The sequence below is a fragment of the Orycteropus afer genome, unplaced genomic scaffold, assembly GCF_000298275.1.
Source record: "Orycteropus afer afer isolate SDZICR_OR568_19922 unplaced genomic scaffold, OryAfe1.0 scaffold00582, whole genome shotgun sequence".
Lineage (NCBI taxonomy): Eukaryota > Metazoa > Chordata > Mammalia > Tubulidentata > Orycteropodidae > Orycteropus > Orycteropus afer.
In genome coordinates, this window is record NW_006922169.1 from 750242 (window position 1) to 760206 (window position 9965).

Genomic DNA, 9965 nt, shown 5'->3' on the forward strand with positions numbered 1-9965 from the left:
TTAGTGCATAAATTTGAATAATAGTTGTATTAACTGGTCTTCCTTGTAGGCATATGGATATTATCCTATCATTGACAGCACTGTGCTTCAGGACAGATCTGGAAACATCCTTTGTGATGATGAGTGCCATGCCATTCCTCTTCAAATATGGATTATAAAGTATCAAATTAAAGCAAGAAGAATCCATGAGTTCGTATGGATATATACACACATATATGTATATACATATAGGTATCTGTATCTCTGTTGTTAATGTTGTTGGGTGCCATCATCTTGATATCAACTCAGGGTGACCCCATGTGACAGAGTAGAAGTGCCCCATGGGCTTTCCAAGGCTGTCATCTTTATGGGAGCAGACTGCTTCATCTTTCTCCCAGGAAGTGGCTCCTATAGATGCATATATGTATATATGTTTGTGTACACACACACACACACACACACACAAATGCGTAAGTATTGGTACAAGTTAGGAGACATGTGGAAGCTCTGCTTTACAGAAGAATACCAACTGTGAAATGCAGAAGGGAAAAACAGAAGAAAATTGTCTCTGTACAGCCATAGCAACTCATGAATCCAGGCATGAGTTGTCGATGGGCTCTCAGATCACTGGTGAAAGATGGGTTGTGGGTAGGGTATTCTCACCATCGCAAGGTCCAGCACCATCAATTACTCTTTAATTACTGAGGGCAAAGAGTAACATACTAACAGGGAAAGCTAATGGCACCTCTTAACCAAATGAGCAAATGTAATGTCATGAAATGAGACCAAGGACCTTAGGAGCCCCTGGTGTGATGCGGTGGAAGGACACAGGTTCAACCCAGAATGTGTTCCAACCATGAGTGATTTCCCTGATGTAATCACGAGAAACAGTAATGCAAATACACTTGAGAGAGAGTCTGCAAAGTGACTGATCGAAAGATCAATGCCATGAAAGACAAAACATGAAAAGAAGGCCAGGGGACCATCCTAGGTTAGAGGTCGTGAGGGAATCTCACAAGGAGAGGAGGGTCACAATGCTGTAGAGCTCCTTTGTTTCCTGGAAAAGGAATTGTTGGAGCCTCTGGAGAACTTTGAATATGGATGGTATTTCATATATTAAAACCATATTGTTGTGACATTTCTTGTGTGTGATGACCGTGTGGTGGCTATTGGGGAACAGCCTTCCTCTTAGAAACCTATGTGGATGTATTTAGCAGGGAGGTGTCCTGGCAGCCGTGTGACTCCAATGGCTCAGGGAAGCAGTATGTACTGTACTTACGGCGAGGGATGCCTTGCAGGATGCATGTTGTACTTGCACACATGTGTGCTCATTGTTGTTGTTATGTTGTTATGTGCCATGGAGTCAGACCCGACTCATAGAGACCCCCTCCTTGGGTTTCCGAGGTGGTATCACTATGGAAGTAGATTGCCCAACCTTCCTTCTGAGGAGTGGCTGGTGGGTTTGAACTGCCAGCCTTCTGGTTAGCAGTCAAGTGCCTTAGGCACTATGTGACCAGCCTTATAAGTCATGGGCAGGTTTAAACATTTTAAAAAATAGAATGTTAGGGAAAAAAGAGGGTAAAAAATATGGCAGGTCAATGAGTCTAAGTATGTACACATAGAGTCAGTGCAGGTCTGTGTATCTACACACACACACACACACACATAGAGTCAATGGAGATCTATTTGAGTATCTGCACACATACATACACACACAGAGCCAATGAGTCTATCTATGTATCTATACACACACAACACACACACAGAGCCAGCACGTCTATGTATCTATATACACACACAGAGAGTCAATGCAGGTCTATCTGTGTATCTACACACACACACACACAGTCAATGAATGTCTGTCTACATATCCACACACACACACAGAATTAGTGCAGGTCTGTTATGTAACTCCATACATATATACACACACACACAGAACCAATGAGTCTATGTATCTATACACACGCACGCACACACAGAGCCAGCATGTCTATGTATCTATACACATACAAACAGTACATACACAGAGCCGTCTGCTTCTGGAGTCAATCCTGCAGAAATGGGAACATACGTTCATAAAGATGTATGCCTAAGGACTATTTCTGCATCGAAAATGGACAGAATAATCCAGAAACAAACTGACTCTTCGTGCACCAGTGGTTCAAATGTGGGACATTTATAATGTGAGATTTTATGCAGCGATTTAAAAGAATCTTCCTGTCAGAATGGTCGGCTAGAAATGACAAGCTCTCTCACGAAAGCAACCAAAAAATTCAAGATTAAAAAAAAAAAGCAAGATCCTTGTAAAATGCATGATGTGCTGGCAAGAGTGGAAGTGATCCTTGGAGGTCTGCGAGGATTTTCACTAGGAGCCCAAGAGTTAATGAAGCTGCTTCTACCTTGAGGGCACTTGCCAATCCAACTACATTGGAGAGTCAGTTTCAGAGCCTCCAGGGCTTGGCAGGGGCTTGGGAGGGAGAAGACCAGAGGAAGCTGAGGATCTGTCCAAGGTGGTAAGTCTAACAAGAGTTCCTCTCACTAAAACTGGGCCCCAGAGGGCTACAGCCATGGAATAAGAAATTCCCCCTCAGGGAATTGCAAGGATAGTAGTCTTCCTCACGCCTGAGGTAGGTTTATGAGAGGAAGAATCTGCCCTGAACGTCTCTGACTGAGAATTCAGCTTGGCCACCTGGATTTACATAAGCACCTAGATGGTCCAGTCTTACACTGAGGATGCGGTTTCAAGCAGTCTCACTCGTCAAGTTCTGGGAGACTCACAGAAACAAAGGGAAATAAATGTGAGCTCACGTAGAAATTATAGGCTCTCGGGGAAACTGGATGCCATGAGCAAAAACTAGTAAACAAAACAAAAACTACACATGCAGACAGCATAATAACTTTAAAATTTTGGATACTAAAGTTACCATATGCAGAATATAAAATAAATGTGTTTAATTTGTTCGAAGAGGAAATAGGAGTAAAGTGCAAGAGAAGATGAAATGGCTAAAAAATTTAACAAAGAAAGAAGCGTGAAGAAATTTAACCACAAGGAAGCACCTTGAGGGAGTGGGTCACTGGGCCTGCAGGCTTGGGACCATGGTCATGGGGGACATCAAGCTCAATTGGCACAGCATAGTACACAAAAATATTGTTATACATCTTACTTCAGGGAGTAGTACTGGGGTCATAAAAGCTTGTGAGTGGCCAGCTAAGATGCAACAACTGGTCTCTCCTCATCTGGAACAAAGAAGAATGAAGAAAATCAAAGATGTATAGAAAGTTAGTTCAAAGGACCAATGGACTGTGAGAACCTCCAACGATGTGGTCTTGAGACCAGAAGACCTAGATGGTGCCCAGCTAACAAAGCCAACTACTCAGAAAGGGATGAAAATTGGAGATCCTGTATAGAATGGGAGAAAAATGTGGGAAAAAAATTTAAAATGTTTAAAAAGATCAGGTTTATACTACACAAAAACATTGTTCCACATCCTACTTTGGCAAGAAGTGACTAGGATCTTAAAAACTTACAAGAGGCCATCTAGATGCAGTGATGGGTCTCTCCTCACCTAGAGCAAAGAAGAATGGAGAACACCAAAGGCACATGGAAACAATTAGTCCAAGTGACTGGTACACCATGTGAACCTCAGTCTATATGATTATGAGACCAAAAGAACTAGATGGAGGCTGGCTACCACTGTCAACCACTCCGAGGGGGATCTATGTAGGAGATCCTGAATAGACTGGGAGAACAATGTGGAACGAAACTCAAAAATCATTAAAAACAAAAAAGGGGCCAGGTTTGCTGGTCTGATAGAACCTGGTGGAACCCTTGAGACTATGGCCCCTAGCTGCCCTTCGGGTCTGGAATTGAACCCACTCCTGTGGCTTCCAGCCAAACAAAAGACAGGCATATGAGGTGAACATTTACATTAGGTAGATACATTCCTTGGAGACATCAACTATGGGAGACTAGAAGGGCTGTTTCTGCACAAGGAGACAGCTTGGGGGCCAAAAGTGCATGGGAGGGAAGGACCTAGGGAAGATGTGGCTATGGGGAGAAAGTGGGAGGAGAACTGTTGCATTGTGGGAGGTTGTAGTCAATGTCATGACTAAATGTACTTGAACTACTGCCTGGAAGATGAATTTGCTCTGTAAACTTTTGCCCAAATCTCACACACACACACAAACAGGTTTATTGGTTGGATAGAGACTGGTGAACCCCCCAAGACTACATCTTTGAGTTACCCTCTGAGCCTGGAATTGACCTCATTTCTGTGGCTTCACTCTCAGCCAAATAGTAGTCAGTCCTATGAGCCTAACACCTACACCAGGGAGATACACTCCTTTGAACGATCAACCGCGGGAGATCAGAAGGGCAGCATTTGTACAGGGAGAAAGGTAGGGAGGCAGGAGTGCATAGGTGAGAAGAACCCATGGACAGGGTGACCGCAGGAGTGGGAGGAGAACTGCCACACTACAGGGAATGTCACCAGTGTCACGAAACAAAATGCGTATCAACTGTTGAATGTAAAACGAATCAACTTTGTAAAATTTCACCAAATTACAATAAAAAGTAAAAAGAAAAAAAAAAAAGATTAAGGCAGAAATGAGCAAGGTGAAGGCCACTCTTTGTAATTATCTGTAAGGCAAGAAGAATGACAGTCTGTGACCATTTATTTATTCATTTATTTCCTGCTTTTGTTAACAAAGGCTGAAGGAGCAGCTATTCTTGGGAAGGCACTGAGGATCTAATAATAACAATAAACAAAGAAATGTAAGCAAACAAAACAGAAAGACAAGGACTGGAATAAAAACACAAGTGGGTTTAACAGTAGATCACACACAGCCAGCCAGAGACTTAGTTCACTGAAATATATATCCAAAAACTTTATCCAAAATGCAGCCAAAAGATAAAGAAATAAAAAATATATGTCAGAAAATCAGATATGAAGCATCGACTGAAATATTACAATATACATCTGTTCAGAGTTCCAGAGCAGAAAGAAAGAGGCAATGTTGTTGTTGCTGTTGTTAGGTACTGTCGAGTCATCTCTGACTCATAGAGACCCCATGCACAGCAGAACGAAATACTGCCCCGTCCTGCACCAGCTCAGTAAGCAGCAATAATATCTGGAGATCTAAGGGTTAGGCTTTTTCAGAATTGATGAAATTAATTCATAGTTTCAAGACATGCAATTAATCTTAAGTAAGATAAAGAAATTGAAACAAAATCTGGACATATTTTGGTGAAATTGAGAAGAAATAAACATAAACGTAAGAGACATTTTTAAAGCAACTAAAGAAAAAAGACAACTTAGGAGTTTAGGCGATTAACTGGTTTATGAATTGCACCAATTGTAAGTATTCTTCTCTATGATTGTATGAAATCTTTAGAGAATTGTCTTTCACATTTATTCCTTTAATCCACAATGAATTGTTTCTTGGATGCAATGTGAGTTAGAGGTGTACTTTGTGTGTGTGTGTGTGTGTGTGTGTTAGTATGTGAAAATTCTGTTGTTCAGCACCATTTATTGAAAACCCTTTCCCTCTGGCTTCTACTCTGCCATACCTGCCCAGGCATCTGTCCAGTTTCCACGAAAATCCAGATCTCATCCTGGTCCTATTTTCCCCCATTTGGCTATTGGGATACTCTTTGTGCCTTGATTAATGAGGTTCTGCTGTTGGGTAGGCAATGTCTTCTCACTGTGGTTCCTTTCCAAGAGCACATTGGCATGCCTGCCCTTTTGCACACCTGTTTTTACATGTTAGAATGAGTGATCTTGTCGTGTTTCACAGACAGAAACAAACACATTCTATTAATTAGAAGTTTTGGAATTACATTGAATTGATACATCAATTGGAGAGAATGATAATTTTTTAAAAAGATTAGAGTCTTCAGATCCATCACCATTTTATATATATATATATGTGTGTGTGTGTATGTGTGTGTGTGTGTGTATATGTATAATGTTTTCTTCATGCATCACTAAAACGTTATAATTTTATCACAGAGGTGTTCCAAAGCTCTTGTTGGATTTATTTTGAATATTTAACATTTTGGTGCTTTTATAATTAATTTGCTATAAATTTTCATTTAAATATTAACAATTTTGTTTGTTTTTAAACTTTTCTGATGTATTTCTATTTCTTTTCCTATTAATCATTTCTATCACATGCTAATTTCTTATTTTACCAATTTCTGTTCTTATATGCATTATTTTTCCTTCTTTCTACTGAATTTTGGTTGAATATATTGTTTGTTAAAGTGGGTACAGATCTCAGTTATTTTCAATCTTTTTCCTTCTCTTCTAATATGAGCATTTTAAGGCTATACATTTTCCTCTAAATGCTGTTTTAGCTGCATCCCACAAGTTGTGACAGGAAGGATTTTTGCCATCTCTTGGTTCTAACTATTTTCTAAGGCTTTTTTTTTTTTTAATAATTTCTTCTTTGACAAGTAAGTGATTGATACATTTGTTAAATATCCAAACACGTGGGGTTTTTTTTAGTTATCTTTTAAGAGTTATTGATTTCCATTTAATTGCATTGTAGTTAGACGATTTGATATATATAAAGCCAGTCCTTATATATATATTGAGACTTATTTACAGCTTGATTTATAGTTAATTTTTATCAGTGTACCAAAAATGTCCTTGAAAAGAATATGTGTTCTAGGATTGTTGGCTATGGTGCCCCTGGAACCACATACTCTGGAAGCAATAATTGTCTCTGGGTCTCTGAGAGCCATGATATGAAGCATGCTGGGGAGCACTATCAGAAGGAGACCAAAAAGATCAGCCTCAAACTGGGAGAGAGTATTTGCAACGCGTAGAAATGGCAAACCCTAAGCATCCAAGTCTACAAATAATTCCTATATCAAATCACTAATAATTAAAATCCAGTAAAAACCCAGTACCATTGCTTGGAAAGACATCACAAAAAGGAACGCTGAGTGACCAATAAACCATGAAGAGTATATGGAAATGCAAATTAGAGCAAAATGAGACACCATTTTAAACCCTGACAAACAATCTAACTACGGCAGAAACCTCTGCTGCTGTGAAGGCTGGTGAGGGTGTGGAACAGCTGGTCTACAAAGGAGCCAGGCACACGAACGCTCACATGTGGAGAAACAGTTTGGTATCAATCACTAAATTTGAAGATGCACTTACCCTTATCCTAGCAGCCCCATTCCGGTGTCTTCGTCCCAGAGACACCCTCTCCACCTGCACCAAGGGGCATAGACGCGCTCGCTCACAACAGTACTGTGTGCACCTGTAGGGGGAGGAGAGAATGAAAACAACCCACAATGTTACAAGTGGAGTGTGTGATCATGCCATGGGCTATTATACAGCACTGAACACAAGTGAGTTACAGCTCCAGGCGATCTGACAGATAGACCGGGAACATTACGCCAAGTGAAAAACAAGTTGTAGAAGACTATATGGCATTCATCAATTGGAGAGATGTTAACCGTGCAAAATAAAAATTAAACATGGGCAAGTTGAACATACCTTGACTGCGGACAGAGACATATTTGTTAAAACTAAAGAAATGCAGGGAAACAAAAAGCATGGATCTGCATTCACTCTGAGGGGGAGGAGAAGGGAAGACGTGGAGAGGGGCGAGTGCCCCAGCATCTTCCAGGTTCATACTGCAGTGATTTGCTTTTTCTCAAAGTGCTTCCTGGGGTCTGGGGTACTCACTGTTTTGTGATTCTCTATCCTACACCTTTGCATAGTAAGTGCTCTTTTGTATCAGTCCATAGATTCTCCTTCCGAAATCTGTGCTCTAACGGCATCCGAATGTTCTTGCCAAAAATGAAAACATGCTGTTCTCCAAATAGCATCCGGAATGTTCTTGCCAAAATGAAGATCTGATCCAGGACCCCCCTTTCATAAAATCTTCCTTTGGCACCACTCGCCCTCTGGGTGCAAACCACAGCCCTTGCTGTGGCACACAGAGCACGCAGTGTGAGCTGGCCTCTGTGGACATGTCCGTCTCCTCTCCTGCTCTGATGGCCGTCCTCTTCACACTCCTGTCATGCCTCCCTCCCAAGCAGACCATCCCCACGGGCCTCTGAAATCTCACTTCCTGATCTTTCTGCTCGAAATACACCATTCCATCACTCATCAGTATTCAGTTCAGATGTAAGGTACCTTTATGAAATGTCCCTCACTCCTCCAGGCTGTACAATTTATGTCCCTTAAACCCTTGTCAGTCATACTATTCTATCACTCTACCCCTGTAGAGACGTGCATGTGATCACGCCTTTGGAGCCAGACCGACTGAGGCATGGATCTTCACTCTTCAACTTTCAGCCTGGGCAGCCACTAGGACCCTGAGTGAACCAAGAGAAATTGTTATTAGATTTGAAATAATTGCAATCGTGTCTACCCAGGATCTGAGCTTGGGCCCATGTGTTAAAGAACTTCCTTCACAAGCCTCGGTGAGATGTTAAGATGGATCCGAAGCTGAGGCTTTCTCCTCGAGTGGTCGGGGGTTAAATGCATCTGCTGGTGCTTGACCCTCACGCCTGTAGGTCTGAATGTAACCCTGGCCGTGAAACCTCACCTGCGAAATACCCAGATACACTCCAAGACGTGGGTAGGTCCTGGAAACATCACGCTGATTGAAATAAGGCAGTTGCTAAAGAACAAATACTGTAGGATTCACTTACATAAAAGAAGAAAATACAGGAACCAACAATTATTAGTGACCACCAGGGGCAGGTGCAAAAAGGGGAGTTTTTGCTTAGAGTCATTGAGTTCATGTGAACAGTGATAGAACGTTTTGCAACAGGATGAGGAGAACAGTTGCATGGCTTGAAGGTCATGATCAATGGCACTGAACTGCACTTGTGGACATTGTTGAACTGGTGTATATTTTGGTGTGTGTGTGTGCATGTGTGTGTATATGTGTATGTGTGTGTGTATCTCTCTCTCTATATATAGATATACAGATATACACATATACACACGTACACATACACACACATCTCTCTCTCTCTCTCTCTCTATATATATATATATGTGTGTGTGTGTATATATATATATATATAGAGAGAGAGAGAGAGAGAGAGAGAGAGCACTCTGGTAGCGTAGTGCCTAAGGCACTTGACTGCTAACCAGACGGCTGGTGGTTCAAACCCACCAGCCGCTCCTCGGAAGGAAGATGGGCAATCTACTTCTGTAGTGATACTGCCTCGGAAACCCAAGGAGGGGTCACTATGAGTTGGGTCCGACTCGATGGCACATAACAACAATATATATATATATATTTATTTATTTATTTTTACCACAATTTTCAAAGAGAAGAAATAGCCATGGCTGAAGCCCTTCCCAGACATTCTGATGTAATTGTCAGGCGTGGTACCCAAGCATCAGGATTTTATCGAGGCTCATCACTGAGTGGAGATCTCTGAACATCCTCCCGCATCTGCAGTGTTGTGCATGTGTTTGTGTGGGATGGTAATCAGAAGTAGCACAGCCCACCTACAAGAGAACTCTCCAGGTATTATCCAACTGAATCCATGCAGGGAGTGCCTCCTAAGTGCCTACTAGGAACTGCAAGCTCAGGAGGGTGAGGGAACATGTTCTCCAGCTGGAAGCAACAAGAGTGGGAACCCATGCAGCTTTAAAACTTGGAAAAAGGCACAGTCATATCCCCTGTTTCTCCAGGACCTGGCTGGCGGTGGTTATAGTTTTTCCATAGTAGGGGAACCCTCTTTACTAAGTGTTATTTTTATGGTGTCTTATGAGGAGAATACAAGCCAACAGGCTCCCTTTCTCCTTTAGAGCAATCTCGGCCAATGAAATAGCCAGTGCAAAGTGTTTTGCAGCCGTTGTTGTTGTTGTTATGTGCCGGCAGGTTGGACCCAACTCATAGCGACCCCTCCTTGGGTTTCTGTGGTGGTATCACTATGGAAGTAGATTGCCCAACCTTCCTTCCGAGGAGTGGCTGGTGGGTTTGAACTGCCAGCT